At 44.8% G+C, this 20,382-nt stretch overlaps 1 protein-coding gene across 1 annotated transcript in view; it reads right to left on the bottom strand.

Moving 5' to 3' along the window:
- The window catches only part of LOC135916367 (uncharacterized), a 59,490-nt gene that overhangs the window by 15,930 nt on the left and 23,178 nt on the right, over positions 1-20,382 (bottom strand). The window lies entirely within an intron of this gene.

The raw sequence follows: 20,382 nt of genomic DNA, 5'->3' as shown, positions 1-20,382 counted from the left end.
AACAAGCCGAGTCCCAATTTGGCTGGTTTTGGCCATACTTTCGCCACGCGCAGCTTTAAGCCCCCCTTTTTTCGTCGTCGTTTAAATCAGAAATGTGCTAGTCCTCATTTACTCATAATTTTCATGCTGCAAAGAAAGCATGCGTGAGAACGCATCCGACGCAAATGTTGCGGCAATTACAGAGAACCAAATATGACCAAATACGAAAAGCACCTCGATGTGAGATTCCACGTTGATCGTTTGAAGCTTGAGTTTTGCTTCTTGCAGGCTGTAGTGCACCATTTCAAATCCTTCAGTAGGTGGGCCGCTGCTGCATTGAACATTCGTTTTCGTGAGCGACAAAAAGCTGTCTTAACACGCTAATGGCTCCTATAAAATTTTTCTATTGATGGAAATTATGTTTCCTTTAATATCGTAAGGAACGATAAAATATTCGTGACAAACTAATAACAAATGACCATCCTATACGAAAGGTTTAAACGCGTTAGGTTTGACACGTAAATGCAGCCGAGCTGCTCTCTTCAGCTTCTCTCTTGGAGTTGTTGTATATGGCTCCCTCTCTAATGGCAGCAACAAACACTAATTCTATTTCCTCGAAACACTTTGTGGCATCTAGCGGTGCCACTGCGAAGTCTGCTCGAAGCCATTTTGCCTGCAATCTGAGATGACGTGACATTCGAGGTTGCGCGGGTGACGCGCCTGTGCGTATGAGCCACCTACATGAGCCGGACTCCTCTATGGCGCGCTTCTGTGTTAATATCACTGGAACCTCCCGCGACTTTAAGTTCCAGGTACTTTATCACCTGCGGCCACGTCGCGGCAACTAGCGGCGCGCCCCAGAAGTCCGCCCATGCCCTCAGAGTAGCGTGGTGCACCGGTGCATGCGAACGCTGACAATTACAGAGCTCCTCGCCAGGTCTGGCCCTGTTGAGCTGACAAGCGTAGTTCACACATTACGTGCTAAAGATCGTGTCTGCTAAGCATTACATTAATGCGCGAAGCGGAAAAAGCTTAGAGTTCAAACAAATTGCTCTAGTCCTCGCGGGGGCCACGCTCCCAGCCGGGGAGTCGACGTATACCGCACAAGTGCGCCTACGCACATGGCAGTGTTCTGACGATGCGCATAGTGGCACGCGACTTTGAGAATTATTCTACGGAACAGCAGTTATTTCTTTTAAATATTGCTTCAATAAACCAATTAAAGTTTAGAGAAATAATAAAATCTACAAACCGAATGTTTGCGCGTCTTTGTTTTTCTGCGTACCTTAACAAGAGAGATGTACTTCCGGTTCGTCTTCTCCTTCCTATAACGTGCAGTCGAACGCGCAAAGAGCAAAACCATGTCACTATCTACCGTGTTCCAGCACGCGATTATGTTCTGTGTTGCACTTGCGTCTGCCTCTGTGTTCGTGTAGCGGAACTGGCCCGCGCAGCAAAAAAGCGAGAGAAAACAAAAAGAAGTGGGGCAGGTAACGTATGGGTCAAGCGATCCTCCAGCTCTGGTATGACGGAACGTAGGGAAGGAATTTCACTTGCGGGGCCTGAAGACGAAAGGTGGAGAAACAGTTATATTGGCGATGACGCTCCCCTCCTGAAATAATGGGGTTCGTGGTATTGAAATATCTACACCTCGGCTATAAATGAGGCAAATTGAAAAATTATTGCGGTTGACGGCATGTAGAGAGCGTATAATACATTTTTTTTTATGTGACCTGGCGAGGGGCCCCTTAGCCCCCTCTCTCCCCGTAGGCATCCGAGGCGCAGCGCATAGAAGCGACGGGCTGGCGTGCTTGAGGAACCCGTCTGAAGCTGGTTCGATTCCGCCTAGCACTCAAGATGCGCTAAGGAAGATTTTTTTTTGTGTTTCAAGGGTCCCATGAACGATGTTAGGCTCGTATGTTTAGACTGCACACCTTCGGCATCAGCCTGCGTTTCCTTTGCTGCACTATATTAGGGATCGGTTCATATTTTTGGCTATCTACAGAGCCGGAAAGGAAACAGGTGTGACAACGCCAAGAATGCCGCTCACAATAAAAGGAATTTAAACTCATCATCATCATAAGCATGGCTACGCCCACTGGGGGGCAAATGTCTCTCCCATGCTTTTCCAACTACCCCGGTCATGTGCTAATTTTGCAAATGTTGTCCCTGCAAATTTCTTAATCTCATCCGTAAACCTAGCTTTCTGCCACAGCCTGCTCCGATTTCCTTTCCTTGGAATCCAGTCCGTAACCCTTAATGACCATCGGGTATCTTCCCTCCTCATTACATGCCCTGCCCATGCGCATTTCTTTTTCTTCATTTCAAATAAGATGTCATTAACACGCGTTTGTTCCCTCATCCAATCTGCTCTCTTCTTATCTCCCCCCCCCCTTATGGTTACACCCATCATCCTTATTTCCATAGCTGGTTGCGTCATCCTCAATTTAAGGAGAACCGTTTTCGTAAGCCTCCTGGTTTCTGCCCCGTAGGTGAGTACTGGTGAGGGACATCTGTTATACACTGGTCTCAGATAGAGAGCGCGCATCTGCTCGCTCAATGGCATAATACAGTTCAGTAATTGATTTGTGGCTACTGCAGCATGCTGGGTATGTCTACGGCTCTTGTTCTTCATTATAGAAAAAAGAGATGAGCCGTGCACAGGACACAACAGTGGAGAAGTGGACAACACGAACGCCGACTTGTTAGCTGGTAATAATAAAATACAATATGCTGTCTAATTTTACTGGATAAGTATATGGGCTCCGAATGATGCATGAAACGCAACAATAGCTTTTTGTATACTTTTGTTTATTGAATGTTTTGCGAATATCATAATTTTAAAATACCCGGCATAGCCAATCTCTCTATTACTGCCGACGTTATTGAGATTTGTGCTTACCCAATGTACCGTTGGTTGATGAGAATTGCTTCGGCTACATGGGACCTACAATGTCTCCTGGATCGGCCCACATTGTTGTGACACTCGCTTGCCAGCGTTGGCCGTGGTCAAGATGGTATGACGACTCTATGGCGACCATGGAACCACGCCGAAGGAATGACGAATGTGGCATGACAACGGCGCCATGATCACGACAGCATGACGAATTCCAGATTACGATGAAATTAGGTCGATGGAATGACATAGACGGTTACACGACGAAGGCATGACGAGAATGGGATGACGTTACTGAAATGATGACGATGTACGATAACGGCCGGACGATGAAGTTAGGAGGACAAAGGGATGGCATCAACTGCATGAGGACAATGGTTTGACGAAGATGGCATATTGAGAGTCGCGCGGCGAAACGTGAATGACAACGAAGAAACGGATGATGGTATCAATATCAACAGTACTTAGTAGCCGAAACTGTAAGCAGACGACATGGGTCACTGGGCCGTACTAAGAGGCTATATATACAAGACATTTTTACCGCATTGATACAAACGACTTGTGAGATTTTGTACAGATATACATATGAAAAAATAAATAATGGAGTTTTAAGTGCCAAAAACATTTTCTAATTATTAAGCACGCCGTAGTGCAGGACTCCGGAAATTTAAACCACCTGGGGATCTTCAACGTGCACCTAAATCTAAGTAAACGTGTGTTTGCGCATTTCGCCCCCATCGAAATGTAGCCGCCGAGGCCGGGATTCGATCTCGCGAACTTGTGCTCAGCTGCCTACCACCATATCCACGGAGCAACCACGGCGGGTAAATATATGTATTGCCGTTTTTCCTTTACTTTTTCGTTGTTATTTTGTCTCTTGTCCGCATATGGACACACGCCTTAAGAAATAATAATAAGGTCATGTGTGGCAGATGCCAGAATTCAAATCCTTCAGCTGTATTGCTCAAAAAGGCGGGCAATATTTTCACCAGAAATCGACACATGTAAATCGACTAATTAGCAAAATTCACAAATTATGTTTTCAACGAATAAACTTAGGCATATAAAGCAATTTACAAATTGTAGCCAGGGAGAACGCAACGGAAATTCAAGTGTAACCAAATCTCAGGATGACATTCATTTCAATATTTTCCTCAATTTTGCGAAAAATGCATTGGTAAGACAGTTACTTTCGTGCTTCAATGCATAGCACGGCTTTTTTCTCCAAAAGTTAAGTTGAACGACTGTGCATTTTTTACTGCAAGTTTGATGTCGCATATCTAGAAAATGGTGCCACTCAAAGAATTATTTTCAAGTGGATATTCCTCGCAGGATTTTCCTGCAATCACTGACTACAATTTGTAAATTGCAATATGTGCCTTGAGTTAATTGCCTACAACAACTTAATTCGTGTATCTTAATTAGTCGATTCTCCATTTCGATTTGTCAGCACCTCTTCGAATAGACCGGCTCAAGGACTAGAAATTTGCAATGTGCCTAAGGCCTTTTTAAATATTACCTAGTGTTTTCGCAGACACACCTGACATACATACCCTTGCAACGTCAATAAAGATTCAGTTGGTAGGTCTGCAACGTGTCGTCAACTTTACGCCATGTGAAAACGTCTGTCAGCTGATTTTCCACAAAGTATGAGCCAACTATAGCTCAGCTGAGTAACATATTACCCGGAATGTATGTCCGACCAAGTCGCACTGCTGGCCAGGTACATGCTTCTGTGCAGCGAATATAATGAGTCGCTCCTAGCTAATGTTAGAACCACTGATAATAATGAGCCTCACAATATAACGATACTCTCGGGTACTTTGATGCGGTAGAACATGCTAACTAGACATCTTTAGTTATCTTCTTTAAAAATAATAATTTGAATGAATTGCGGGGCTTGGTGTGTCGAGGCGAGGTTATGAGCATCGCGGCAGTGTAGGTCTTCGGATTAAACTGACCCACCTGGCGTGCTCTGACGCGCACCTAAATTTAGGTGAAGTAGCGTTTTATTGAATTGCGGCCTCCACCGCAATATGGACCCGTTGCAATATCAGTGATAAGCGTGCATGAGCACCGCACCCAATGGCAGTGCAAGATATCTCACGCCCCCCCTCCCCCCCCCCCCACCACTGCAGACTATGGCGCAGAAAAATACGCCTATATGGCCCTGACGAATCACAGAATGCTCTGTTCCAAATTATAAAGAAGAAAGGGGAAGAAATCGAACAAAAAAAACATGAATCTAGCGCTGATGCTTTCCGAAATTTGAATGAAAAATAATATCCACTAAACTATCGTCCCCTTATCCATTACTTTTCGCGTGCAAGTCAGAAGTTGGATTCTTACAGCAGATCGTATACATCTGTAATCCCATGCCTGCCTCTATGTTTCGAGTGGTGGAATGAGATACGACATAGCTAATCTGACGTCTCATTAACTTAATGACCAATAAACAGCACACCAGTGTGTGGCAGTATACCAGAGCGCGTAAGTTTACGGTCGATCTACCGTCTGCTTTGTGATGCACAGTCGTTCTCATAAGAACAGGATAACGCTTTCGTACGCTCTCTTATGCCCCTTTAGAGCCAAATCATCCTGCTCATGTCTTTCGAACTGTGGTGACCCGGTTACAGCTACTTTGGCGCTCTGTGGGCTGGCATCTCTTGCGCCATGAACCTCCCATCAATTACCGGTACAGCAAAACTTCATTTCGGCCAAATTTTCAAACGCTACGGCACGGGGAGAAAGGCGATGTAACACCGCCGCCTTTCTGAAAAGAGGCGCAAGACAATAACGGAGGACAGGCTCAAGCCACCCTCGATGTTCTCGACTTAGTGCACTTATGTCGTCGTACCTCTGACGACCGCGTAAAGACGCAAAAGACGACGGTATGTGATGAGTGCCCAAGTAGTTATGGCTGTTGCGTGAAAATGGCACGGACCCAACAAAAGCGATAGATCGAGAAGACGGAGAAATAAAGTAACAAGAAAAAAAAAAGAAAACGCAAGGAGTGAACACTTAGGTGAATCGTCAGTCTTCCAAGAGCAGGAAGACGCCCTTAAATATATGTTGGCCACGGTTAGTACACATTAGAAATATGGAAATACAGAGAAAGGAAAAGCAGTTTCTTTGGAAATGGAATATCACGGTTGAGAAGTGGTGGTTCTTTAATCCCCGATCATGTTCTGGCTTCACTGATCATCATTTTTACCTGTATTTGCATTTATCTTTTCTCTCTCCTACTAAGATCTGTTTTTAATTTCTTTTGCACCCTGAATACCACAGAGAAAGGAGGCGAGCGAGAGTGAAAGCCCTACGTAAGGCCTACGAAGGACCAAAAGAAGGAGAAGTCCGATACACCGACGCGGCAAAGTACAAGAACAGAGCGGCCCACGCTATCAGCGTGATCAACGGCTAAGAACAAGAGGTAGCTGCGGCCTCGGTAAACACTCCAGACATCGACTGCGCGGAAGAAACGGCGATAGCCCTGGCGGCCACTACGGGCCAGCGAGAGGAAGATCTAATCACAATCATCACCGACTCACAAACAGCATGTAGAAATTACCAAAAGGGCCGCATTTCCAAACAAGCTCTGGGCATCCTCGTAAAACGAGACAATTTTCCAGAACTGTACATTGTACGAACTGTACGAGTACCTGGCGGGTAATGTAGCGGCTAATGCCGCTGCCCGAGATCCCATTCTCCGGGCTATCCCACCAGGTTCATGAGCACCGGTAGACCAACAAGATAGCGTCCCGAAAAGATACGCCGATATCCTGACCCACTACAGGCTGGGTAGGAGGATCTATCCACCCTCGCATCCCCAGCTGACAAGAGAATAGGCGGTGATCTTCCGATAACTACAGACCGGCACATTCCCGCACGGCACCCTGCTACACGCCATGTACCCTACGAGCTATACCCACAAATGCGCTTTCTGCTCTAGGCACAATGCCCTCTACCACATGCTATGGGAATGTCAACAAAACGCATCGACACCGCCCATCACCGGACCAACCGTCGAGCAGTGGGAGGCCCAGCTGACAAGCTCGAGCCCTGAAGACCAGCATCGCCTGGTGAGCAGGGCCAAGTTATCAGCTCAGGCCTACGGCATCCTGGACTAGGGAAGCCGCCCACCTCGAACGATTTTACCCTCGGCTCATTTCTACTAATAAAGTTTATTCCTCCTCCTCCTCGCAATTCACACGTATCGGGCTTTGGACCTTTTTGCGCCGACAACAACGCTCCTGGAAAATTTCTTCGCAGCTGCGTTACGAGATATCTCAGAAGACTGGAGGTACCTAGCCCTTGTACTCTTATCCAGGTGCAGCTTCGCCTGGAAACCGAAGCATATATGATATTATTGTTAATAAAGCCACATGATGGCTGTCAATAAAGCCTGGGAGCAGTGCACTTCCGAAGTGGGGCCTCGCGCATCGAGGCACTGTGCACTGCTGTTGATGATCATGGCAATTATAATGATGATGGTGATGACGGCACATTCTGTTGGTACTCCCTTCGCATCGGGGCAGTGACTGTCGCCTAGCCTGCTTGAGCTAATAACGTTTTCCTACGTCTATTGCAGTCTCGAATTTTGCCTGCAAATCTCTTTGAACTTTTCTTTCTTGATTAAATCCTCTATCTGTGTGTTGTACCTATGCATATCCCGGCCCCGGCCCCATCAATACGTTCTCTATTCTTTTTCTTTTTCACCAATGCTCCAAGAGCTCCTTGCTTATTTCCTCTGCTGGCCAGTTAATGCTTCCATCCGCTTTGCATACCAGCGCTTCTAGAAGGTGCACGTCTCCTACGGCTCCTGCTGGGAGAATATTTTGGCATTCCATTACGATGCACTGAGTCGTGTTCGGACTTTTGCTGGGGCAGACACAAGTTGCGAATATTTGCTCCGGTATATATTTGTCCTTGGCAGCAAGCTCCGGCCTCAGGCAGCCAGGCACAGCATTTCTGTACATAATTTCTGTGCTAAGTTATTTCTTGCCATTTTTGTAAATCTTCGTGGACGTTTTTTTCGTTTTTTCCACCATTTGCATACATTTTACCCACTCTGTGCCCCTCACTATATTTTAGTGACTCCTGGTTGTCTATGTTTCCTTTCATACTGTATCTGCACCATAATGTGATAGAGATTTTACTGCAGCTCAATTTTACTGTACTTTACCCACCCAACAATTTTCATTTACATTCCTGAGGATTTCTTTAAAAATTTGTTTCCTCTCGAAAAAAGAGCCAACCATATGTCACGCAGCACTGCTTCTTTCGAAGTTTTTTCTTATGCCCCTCGGTGCTCACGTTGCGTTGAAGCGACACACCGCACGAATGTCATTTCGCTCGCAGCTGCTGCCGCGTTACCTCATGTCAGCGTTACCTCATGTAAGAAAAAAAAGATAAGCTACATGTTGAGCACAGTGATAGCCGCGAGCGCGGTCGGCGATCATCAAAAGTCTCACAAGCGGGTCAACCGCGTCAGCTTTCACACATGGCTCGTCGACGGCGTACACGGATGTTTTCACATCATCATCTTATCGAAATGCGGCCATCGTGGTTGGAATCGAATCGGCGCCCCTAAGATGAGCGATGCGATGCCACAGCCACTGGCCTGCCGGGGTGGGCTTAAAAAGCGCCATAGCTTTGCTTAGACTCATTTCGTTTAGAGCGACGCTGCTAGCGAGGGACTTCGCAAAGGTCGTTTTGACATTTCGCTTGAAATTTCTTTGGTAGCTTCGATTATTTTGGGCCGGTATATTACCTGGTCTCTGGGCACTTTATATGTTAAAGTAATCTATTGATTTTGAAATTCCCTCGGTTGAAATCTTAACGAGTAGCGTCTGGGAGAAATTAGAGTTCGACAGAACACGAATATGACGAGCGCGCTTATGCGTGAAAATAGAAGAAATGTGTTAATGACCTGAGGGCGCTTTTTCTGATTCGTCTTCTTTAAGCAACCATATGCTGTGGGACACATGGACACACACATTTAAGCAGGTGTAAGGTCTTGCTTTTCGAGCTACTTAATGCGCTGCAGTACTTGCTTCGCATGAGAAGTACTTTTTCCATTTGGGAATGTAAGTGTGCTCGCTTGGTAAGCTTAATAAAACTATCGCTTTTTTCCTTAATAACTTTCTAGGAGAAATGGAGAACCAAGAACTGTTGGGAATCGCCGCGAAAGCGAATAAGCAGAATATAAGGTTCAATTAAAGGGAAAAAGTTGTGCTTCCACAGAATCCAGTTTTGGTGAGCTGCAATCGAGGACAGACGTTCGGCTAAATTTGCGGTGGTATTCCAGTAGTTTTGAAGTGGTACTGCGTTTATTTTCCATAAATCAACCTTTATTTACGCAGAATCTTCTTTGTCGTTGATGGTTGACTTACGTGGACTGGTACAGACAGATCAAATAATATATTCTGGTCACTTGGGCCGTAAATGCGGTTCCGTAGGAGTGAATGCGGGATTAGAATCAAGCACGAGATCAAGATTAATATTGCTGCGAGTTGCTATATTTACTGACTACACAAATTTTAACATCAGGCTCACAACAAGGATGTCCCTCTACAGACTGGAGTGCGCAGTTGGATTGTTGTAGTCAACGTTAGGAAAATTAATATCTCCGCAGAGCATACACCTGCCTCGAGTGAAACGAGAATTTAGGTCAAGTAGAACTGAGTACAGTTCATCAGTGAATGAAATGGCTGAACCCGATGTACAATAAGAATCAATAAATACGTTATTGCGTGAATGAATTGGCAAATTAATGCACGTAATTGCGTTATATCATTTTATACTGAGAAGCACAAAAGACAAGCTAAACTAAACAAAAGCTATAAGGCCGCTCCTCCTGGCCACTGCTGGGCATTATTGAGGATACATGGATCTCGCATGGTATTGAGGATACATGCATGTTCCAACTCAACTTCCCAAGCTGATACTACTCCAACTAAGCCACCTGGATAAGACGAAAGGCCGCTAAATTCTTTTAGCTTTCAGCCAAAGGCCTACAGCGAGGGCAGGCTATGAGGCCTGCGTGTCCTAATTGCTCGAGAAGAGTCGCGTGGTGGCGCACACGTAGTCTCGGCAACAACAAGCTAGCGAACGTATGGGCATAGCTATTCCGTCTGTTCTTTTTTTGTTTTGGTTGATTTGGTGCCATGACCCTTGTTCGTAGCCACCGTACTGTGCTGCGGATGCCAACCAGTGCGGCGTCTTTCGCGCCAATTCTGACGCCGCTATAATTTCGTTATGGAAGTTTCTCTTGCGTGGTGCTTTGTTACGAAGTCTTATGAATGCTAGATGCTAGGACGGGTATCCGAGAAACATTGTGACGTCGAATACTCAGTTTCTTTCATGAGCGTCCACAAGTATTGTTTAAAGCTTTTTTACAAAGGCACCAAATTTTCCATTGTCTTATCTTAACAGGTAAGTTCACAATACTTCATGCTGAAGTGTCACAGCTATTATTGGTGCCGACCCTATGACATTTATACGTATTGAATGTGACTGTGTGATACAGGACCGCCTTTGTATGGTACTTACCTAGATATTTTGTGTTTCTCTAGCTCACCCTTCAATTTCTTGCTCTTACAAATAACCAGGTAATAGGAGTTATGAGTGGCAGTAGTGTAAATAGCAGCGGTATCGTGTGATGCTTCGTGCCACTACAGCACGCATGAAACCTTTTTGGGCTGCACCAGGTTTCTCGTAGAAGAAAAACAGTAAAATTATTGCACGGTAATTATTATGCCGCTAAGGAACGCTTTACGTGAGCAGATCAGCATAATATGAAAAGTCTTTGGAGCTTTATGTGGCCTCTGTACACAACGACGCGTCACAAAAGCAGTCCCTGTACGCGTTGTAGATGCTGGACGCTTGTCCGATGATGCTGTGTTGCGTATGCGGTAATATGTTTGCAGGCAAGATAAACTCCACAACGGTATTGGCGCCATCCTGCAGAGGTTTCTTGTTTATGTTGTTATAATTAGATGGCGACCTGCTAGCTGGGCGTCAAATAGAGCAGCTACTCCTATCAGTTACAAAAGTGACAGGGGAAAATCGCTAACAGCGCTGCATATAAGGAGTTGTCATATTATGGAGCTAAAGCAACTCCAGTAAATTTTTTCAGGGTGAAAATATACTTTGAGCAAGAAAGACAAAATTTTTGAAGTACTAACAGACATTTCGTTCAATGAAACAAGGTTGGTAGGAGTCAAGCGATTTCCGAGCAAACATTTTTTTGTCCATAAGTGTTTTCTGCTACATTATAAACAACTCTAATGAAAAATCCGCGAACGTATCGAAGTAACTTAATATACAAATGAAAAGTATCGCATCGGATACAATAACAGTGGTAGTACCTTGCATTTGTATACCAAATACTTGTTGCCCAATGATTATATCAGAAATGTTTGTATCACATCACGATACCATACCGAGGTACCTTTGCCCAGCCCGGCTCCGCCATGCCTGACACTTCACGTCCACGAATTGAATAACTAACGTTATTGTTTAGTAGCTAAATATCTGCCACGTCAAAAGTAGGCAAGAATTCCATGAATGTGGCCACGTCAGAGTCGCTGTCATCCAAAGTGGTTTGCACAGTTTCTTTTTGAAGACAACGTCTTCAGAAACTTCAGATCGATTTGGGGTTCGTGAGATCTCAGAATCTGTCAACTTTAGTTTTTTGAAAATAGACGTCTTTCTTACCTTGTGGTGCATGTAGGAAAATGAGAAATGCATCCAAATGAAGCTTGGAGGAAAATACGCCCCAAGTTAGCGTAGAGGTAAGAGCAAAGCATTTATCAAGTGCAATTAGCACAATAAGGTTAAAATAAAATATCGATGCTCTGTTTCAAACCACGCGCACCTAAAACCGGATGCGGAAGTTTGACTTGACTTAACAAAACATATGCCCCGACCTGAGTAATTTCTGAGTATAAAATGTTCGTCTGGTACCGAAGGTAGTGCAGTTAAAAGAAGCAACCATATGATACACGAATGCGCCCAACGAGATTGTTTTTCAACGTCAACGGCTTTTGATTTGCCCTATTTTTGGAAAGTAAGTTCGCTTTGCCATCACAATCTTAAAGGAATGATAAGAATGGGCATTTCTCAAGGACGGACTGGACACGGAGGAGAAGGAAAAAGGAAGAACTTCATAGTTTAAATGAAACAGTACAAGTTGGTGTTGAACATAAGCTGCTGCTTGTCACTCAGAAGCCTATTGAGCCTTATTTTAAACGAACTATTTGTTTATTGAGCATACGCATATGATTTTTTGGGCTAGTATCACACACGATGAAAAAACCAAGCTAATAGCGACAGACGGGCGTCGCAATTTAGACGCGTGTCTAAAGATACTCTCCTATCTTTAAAGCGCGTGAGTTTAATAATACTAGAAAAATTATTGCCAGACTTGAAGCGACACAATTGATCAGCGCTTTCAATATGATGGTCATTAATTCTAACGGCAAGTTTTCTGAGTAAAAGGTAATTACGTTTGACTCATATTGTCCACGTGTCAAGCCATTCGTTTCTGGAATACCAAAAAAATTACGTTTGATCTGAGGAGGCAGTTCTCAGCGTCATTGCACTCAGCCCCTAAAACTTTTGACGTGAGACGAGAGCACAACGATGGCACTGCCCTTGCTGCCACCATGTCGGAGCCTGCTGATTGATAAGATCCAACTATCCTTTCCAACGTTTCTACACAAGAAAGAAGGTGGTTGACCAGGCTTTTTTCCGCCAGTACCAACAACTGATGTTGTACAAGGCGGGCCAAAAGATTCCATGATCACTGGAGATTTACCCATCACCGATACCAGCATCAATTGAACGTGACCCGATAATACCAACAAAATCCAGATAACACGGGCACTAGAACATGAGGAGTGGAGCATTTAGATCACCCTCGTGCGAAACGGTTCGAAAAGCTGCAGTATGCCATTGCCGTTGTTCCTGACATATGAACAAGCAAACGAGAAGGAAAAATTAGGTCCTCTATCCATTATGCGCGTGGGTTACTGTCTGATATAAACTATTGTTCTACACTTTTTAAATAGTTGCCCGACAACATTATTTATTGATGACATAGGTGATCATTCTTGTACACACCGCTAGCCTTTCAATCACACTGTTGAATCTCGAAGAACCACTCAGACGTGCATACATTGCTATCAAATTCGAGCTCATAATATTGCCGAGAATGTAAATTTAATACGGTGGACTATTGTCTTCAAGAATTCTAATTATCATGCAGGGAATTATCGGCTCAACTTCTAAGTCTAGTGATTTCGCATTTAGTTTCACCAGTAATGTTTGTTGATTGAATGACACTGACACTGTTTACGACGCTGACACTGTTTACAATGACGACAATGACGCTGACACTGTTTACAATGAACGGAGAGAAACCCATCTGATGCAACATTGTCGACTTTATTTGCTCGCTCACGTAAATTGGCATTGATGCGTTTGCCCGAGTGTCTGCGAATGGTGCCGAGCCAGCTGAGTGGAAGGCAGCCGGTGGCTAGTGACGTAGCCTGCGTCATCTCACATGACGCGCAGGCCTGAAAACCGGTCTACGAGGGGTTTTTGAAGACCCACTGAAAGTGATCGAGCAGCCCACAAGCCAGGATCTCTCGGAAAAGCTGGCTACATTCGCACTCCTTTGCCGTTAAGACGCCGAGTTTCACTGTCATGATAGGTGAAGCATTTTGAGAAAGGGCCCGTACGAACAGCAGGGCGTCGGCGCAGGAGAATCCGCAGCCCATCAGGTTCAACGTCTGTAGGTTCTGGTTTGTTTTCATGGCCTCGCTTATCGGGTGTACAGCGTGCTTACCTAGACACGAATCGCGGAGACACAAAGTTTCCAGCCCACAGCTGTTCTGAACCAAGTCTCCCAAGTGCTTCCAGGAGCAACTTGTGGCCGACATCGACGCCATGTCGAGGCTCAGAGTGAGTAGCCGCAGCGTCACGTTTTGGGCCAGAGCAGAAGCTAGTGCGTCTAGACAGACGCCGACTGCGCAACAGCGTCCGAGCTCTAGCTCTATCAGCTGTTTGTTGTCCTTGAGCTTCTCGAACAGCTGGGTAAGGTCGCACGTGATATCGAGGCTTAGAATTTGCAGGGAGCTGTCCAGCAGCCTCGAGACGAGTTCAGTGCCCGTCGCACAGTAGCGGATCCTCCCTCGCAGTTCGAACTCTCGCGGTCGGCGGTGCTCTTTGAACTCCTGCGCGAGTCTGGACAGAACGGTGTCTTTCATGGTTACGTTCCGAAGAGCCAAACAGCGGAGTCCGGGATTGGCGACCACCAGCGAAGACAGACATGTCCCCTCAGCTTCCATTAGTGTTACCTGCAGTTCAAAGGCAATCGAAGTGGCGAAGAAACAAAAGATGTCATGAGGCGTCATACGTGACGAAAGTCGGGCTCTTGTGATCCTACCCTGTTGATATTTTTTTTACTAAAATTTTAAAATATATTTGTATATTCGTGTACCTGCATTTCCAACCAGGTCAAGGTTATACTTTGCATGCACGTTATGTTTCCTCGAGGAATGGCTTTTCCCAACAAACGATATACCGCTTACACTACGTTGCTTTCACTAGCGCTTAGGAAAATGCGGTATGAAGGTTATGCAGCTTACGCATATGAGAACAACAAGCATGCCGCTTTCTCTGGCATCACTTCTGTATTTCCAGACCTGCACTAGTTTTTCATTTTGCCTTAAAACCTCCGCTGGGTAATATTTGGAAATATGATGAAGAAGCCCACCAGCACGTTCTTTTAACCTTTCGGACTTCTTAAAAGAAAAACGATTAATAATCATTGGAAATGATGTCAGGATTATTACAATACGTACACATATTCATGTTTCCCTATGATTTATCACATTTCGATAATTGAAAGCATGAGCTTGGGTGTTATATTTAACAGTGGTTCATAGCTTTCTATTCTGTTGTGTCTCAGCATCATTACAGACAGAACTTAATTCTGAAATATTGCTTCTATAGAGAAGCATTGGAACGATATGGTGCGTCGTCCTCTCCAGCGCTTTCTAGTGGTTCCTCCTCTTCAGCGTTTTTGCTCGTTAATTTCGTTCGTCCTGAGAGTCCGTGCTCTGCGCACGGTTCCAAACTGTCCCAAACACCGTTGACTAATAAACGCCTTGCACTTACAGAAACCACGGTGTGATTATGACGCAACCCGTAGTGGACGGCTACGTATTAATTTTTGCTACATATAGGATTCATATGACGCGCGGCTAAGTCTAAGTGCATGAAGGATTTTGCAATTCACCTTCGTGTATTTGTGGCCATCACCACTGATTTGTTCAATCATAACAGATAGGCTGTTTGGCTTATTTTACGAAGTTATTGGAATGTTTTCTTAGTGCCAGTCTCATGAATTTTTACGTGGTTGTGGCAGGGTTACATGGACGCCACCTATCGTATCGGCCGCTGTGTAGCGCAGCTTTCACGTTTATATCACAGTCAGTCGCTAGGGATGGTGGCAACTTTGTGTACCTCTGATAAGAAGGCCACTTCAATGGTGTCATGCGAGAGCATGAGCTCGATTCGCAGAAGCCACACCTCGCCGCCGACTACAAGTTGCAAGTCAAGCACAGAGAAAAAAAAATGAATGCCCACAATAATTCCGGATAATCCTGAATTTCACGCTCCAACGCAACCATGTGTACATGCATGCTAAGGTTTTTGTGTTGACGAGCGTCGGCGTTGTAGCTGTGATAAAAATTTGGCTAAATTGTATGTGCTTCCTTACGCATCACGCCTTGCTGTTTAAAGCTTTGTGTACACAGTGACCAGCGGCTTTTTTCCCAAAGAAACCTTTAAAAAAGGAACACCCGCCGTGGTTGCTTAGTGTATGATGTTGGCTTGCTAAGTACGTGGTGGGGGAAAGAATCGTGGTTACGGCAGCCGCATCTCAATGGAGCAGTAAACACCAGTATAGTTATATTTAGGTGTACGTTAAAGAAACCAAGGTGGTTCAAATTATTCCGGAGTCCCCCACTACAGCGCGCCTCATAATCAGATCGTGTATTTTGCATGTAAAACTGCACAATTTAATTTAAAGCTTAAAGAAACGAGTTTGCGCTTGCCGCTGATTTCCTTCTGCAGTAATTTCGAAGCAAGGTCGCATTTCTTGGACTTGATCGTTCTGTATAACGCTGGGCATTGATATTTTTCTGGTTTGTCAAAAACAAAATGCGAATTTGCTTTGTCCAATCATATAGGCATATGAGGCCGTAGATAACATGGCAGAAATGACTTCACCTGGTCGCACTCTTAGTCTTCTGCATTGCCTCAGCAGCGTTTATTTTTTTCTGCACTGTAGGGGTGTGCTACTATGGTGGGTGCAGACCAAGAAAACTTTTCACTCTTACAATTCTTTCTGGCCAGCCACGACCACTCTAGAACAGACTGCCCAGCTCGACCGAAGGTAGTGAGCTAGCAAGCAGGCCCATTTAGTACTTCTGAAAGTTCTGAGAAGTCACGCATACGGCTTCATCATTTTTTTTTATTGATTCCGTTGCTCATATTGGCAACAGCTGCAAAGCGGGCCTTTTTTTCTGTGCGTCGATTATAAAAAATCGGCCACCGTGGACGGAAGTCGAAGCCGCGGCCTCGTACCTAAGAGCATAATCATCCAATGGCCCTAAGTCTCTAGTAGCTGCAGAGCAAGTGACCATGGCGGCGATCAGACATGTACGGGCACCAGAGCGTGCTCAGACCAGGACCTACCGCCACTGGAAACTTAACCTTGCAACGTTAAACACATGAACCCACTCGAGTGAAGTTAGTTTAGCAGGAACACTTGAAGAACTATGAGGCATTGTGTGGGATATCATTGCCCTTAGTGAGGTTAGAAGAACTAATGAGGCTTATAAAGTCGGTAATAATGGCCACGACCTCTAGTATGGAGGACTCCCAAATAAGAAGCAATACGGCATAGGATTCCTAATCCATAAAGACATAGCGGGGAACACTGATGCATTCTACAGTGTTAATGATTGGTAGCAGTAGTTCTAACAAAATTAAATAGGAGGCATAGAATAAAGGTAGCACAAGCCTAGGCTCTGACCTCTAGTCACGATGATGACGAAACAAAACGGTTTTAGGAAGGGGTTGAATTAGCGATTAGAAAAGTACGAACTCAATATACTGTACTTCTGGGCAACTTCACTGAATATGTGGGGATAAAGTAGGCTGGTGAACACGCAATTGGCCAGTATGGCATTGACGTAGGAGCACTAGAGAAGAAATGTTGGTAGAAGTCGCGGACATGAATAAGCAACGCATAACGAACACCTTCTTTAGGAAGCATAGCACCAAAATGTGTAACTGGAGTATCACTAATGGTGAAAGAAGAAATTAAATATGTTTCATACTTTCTGGCGATCCCCGCATAGTGCAGGATGCAGCATTGTTAGGTGGGGTAAAGTGCAAAGATCATAGGTTAGTGATGTCTAGGATGCGCGACAATATGAAAAGAGAGATTATATTGGTCAAGAAGAAACAGGACAAGCAAGACGCAGTAAGGGTAAAAGCAGATCAATTTAGGCTGCTCCTTACAAACAAGTATTCAGCCTTAGAACAGAGGGAAAAAATGACATTGAGGTAATGACCGAAACCGTAACTAGACTGCCTTCAGAAGCAGCATTTGAAGTAGGAGGTAAGGCACCAAGGCCGCCAACAGGTAAGCTCTCGAAAATAGCGAAAGACCTGATAAAGAAACGAAAAAGAATGAAAGTGTCCCACTCAAGAAATGAGAGAGAATTCTCGGAACTCTCAAAACTAATCAACAAGGACAAACTATACGAGAAAGATTGAGGAACCAGTATAAAATGGACGTAGCCTCAAAGCAAGGAGAAGGAAGCTTGGCATCGGGCAAACCAAGGTGTATGCTTTGAATGGTAAGCTGGGTCATGTCATCAGCAGTTTCGAAGGTATGGTAAAAGCAGCAGAAGAATTTTATTCTGATGTGTACTGTACCCAGAGCAGCCACGATACCTCCATTCGAAGCAATAATGAATGGGTTACAGAGGCTCCTTCTCAACCTATCGATGAAGTCAGAAGGGCCTTGCAAGACTTGAAACGGGGGAAAGCTGCAGAAGATGGACTACCAGCCGATTTAATCAAATATGATGGATACTTAATGCTTGAAAAACTCGCGGCCCTTTATACGAACTGTGTATCGACTTCAAGGCTCCCAGAGATGTGGAAGAATACGAACATCATAGTAATCCACAAAAAGGGATACCTTAGAGAACTGAAAAAATGCAGGCCAACTAGCTTGCTTCCCCTATTGTATAAGATATTCTGGTATAGAATAAGGGCAACTTTGGACTTCAGTCAACCAAGAGAAGAGGCTGGCTTCGGAGAGGAATAATCTACAGCGGATCACATCCCCGTCATCAATCAGGTAATCGAGAAATCCGCAGAGTACGATCAACCTCTCTATATGGCTATCATAGATTAGGAAATGACATTTCATTCAGTAGAGATACCAGCGGGAATACAGGCAATACGTAATCTAGGAGTACAGGACGCTTACGTATACACTTTGGAAAGTATTTACAATGACTCCAAGGCTACCTTGCTTCTCCAGAATAAACGTAGGAAGATACAAAGAAAGGGGTCAGACAAGGAGACACAATCTCTCCGTTGCTGTTCACTACATGCGGGGAATTCAAGCTATTAAAATGGGAAGCTTTAGGGGTAAGGATCAACGGCGAATTTCTCAGCAACCTTCTATTTGCAGATTATATTGTTTGGTTCAGCAATACTGGGGAGGAGTTACAACATATTATTGAGGACCTTAACAGGGAGAATATAAGAGCGGGGTTCAAGATTAATATGCAGAAGAGAGAGGTAACGGTCAGTAGCCGGGCATGGACACAAGACTTCAGGATCACCCGTCAGCCTCTAGAGTATTAGAAGGGGTACGTTTACGTAGGCCAATATTAAGAAGCAAATTTACAGAATAAGAAACAAATTTACAGAAGAATATAAGTGGGTTGGAGTGCACATAGCAGACATTGTCAGATCATGACTGCAAGCTTACCGTTATCAACATAAGAAAGGTGCACAATTAACGCATTCTACCGCTGCCAACATATGGAGCAGAAACTTGGAGATTGACAATGAAGCACAAGAACAAGTTAAGGACCGTGCAAAGACCGATGGAACGAAGAATGTTACGTGCGACCTTGAGAGACAGGAAGATGACGGCGTGGATGAGGGAGCTAACGCAGATAACCGATATTCTTACTGGCATGAAGAGAAAGAAATGAAGCTTGGCAGGCCATATAATTTGTACGTTAGATAACCAGTGGACTATTAGGTTCCAGTATGGGTGCCAGGAAAAGGGAAGCGCAGTCAAGGTCGGCAGAAGACTAGGGGTTAGGAAATTTGCAGGCGCCAGTTCGAATCGGTTGGTGCAGAACAGGGGTAATTGGCGATCGCAGGCATAGACCTTCATCCTGCAGTGGCCATAAAATAGGCTTACGGTTATGATGCTAATCATCACCGGCAGAGCGATCAAGCAACCACGGCCCTGATGCACACGTTCACCGGCTCTTTTTGTTCCTACAGCTGCTATACATTTCCATTACACTCCATATCTACTCTACAAAGTTCTATCTGGAAATTTGTCTTTGGCAGCATCTGGTGAGCACTCAGCAAAGAATGGTTGGTCTCGTCAAAACTTCCCTTAATTTTCATGTCATCCAAGGGTCGAGCGAAAACGTAAACGTGCGTTTTCTGGAGTGCGTTTCCCGGGCCCTAAGGAGCATGCGGCGATGGTTGACGATGCTCTCACGATGTACATGCCCATCTTTATCAGCAACTTTAAGTAGTACTTTCATGCTCCTCAAAGCGTTCCCGTTTCGTTTGTTATTTTCACTAGCTTGTTCAATAAGGAATTGTTTAGAGTGTTTGGAGTGTATTCAATAAGGTCGAGTCATTTGAGGAGCGTTATATATTGTCCAGTAGTTAAACGGTCGACTAACAACACAAGCGCCGATAAATACCGGTTTCTCTCCGCCATTAAAATTAAACACCGAAAAATACCGGTTCAAATGGGCAGAAATAAACACCGAATAATAACTTCCGAATTCGAAGAAAAAGGAGTACCGGAAACATCGAACACTATTTATCATGGACTCGATACTGAGGGGTATCTCCGAATTAATTGTGACAGCCTGAGTGTATTCAACTTGCACCCGAAGAACGGGACACGAATAAGTTTGCATTCCACCCCATTCGGAATGCGGCCTCCGCGGTCTGGAATATAACCCGCGATCAGCAGTGCGCCGCCACAGCGACTTATCTACCACGGGCACTCATTAGAGACGTGTTGCATGACCGGTTTGGTAAAACTGGCCCATGAGACGCCCGTGGGCCCACGACTTAGCCAGCCAAACATGCGAGCCATAAGGCATTTTGGACTCTAATCTTACTAGGCGCAGTCGAGAGGC

The sequence above is a fragment of the Dermacentor albipictus genome, chromosome 8 (genome assembly GCF_038994185.2).
Source record: "Dermacentor albipictus isolate Rhodes 1998 colony chromosome 8, USDA_Dalb.pri_finalv2, whole genome shotgun sequence".
Taxonomy (NCBI): domain Eukaryota; kingdom Metazoa; phylum Arthropoda; class Arachnida; order Ixodida; family Ixodidae; genus Dermacentor; species Dermacentor albipictus.
The sequence above is the reverse complement of the archived record's forward strand: the minus strand, read 5'-3'. Positions and strand labels throughout refer to the sequence as shown.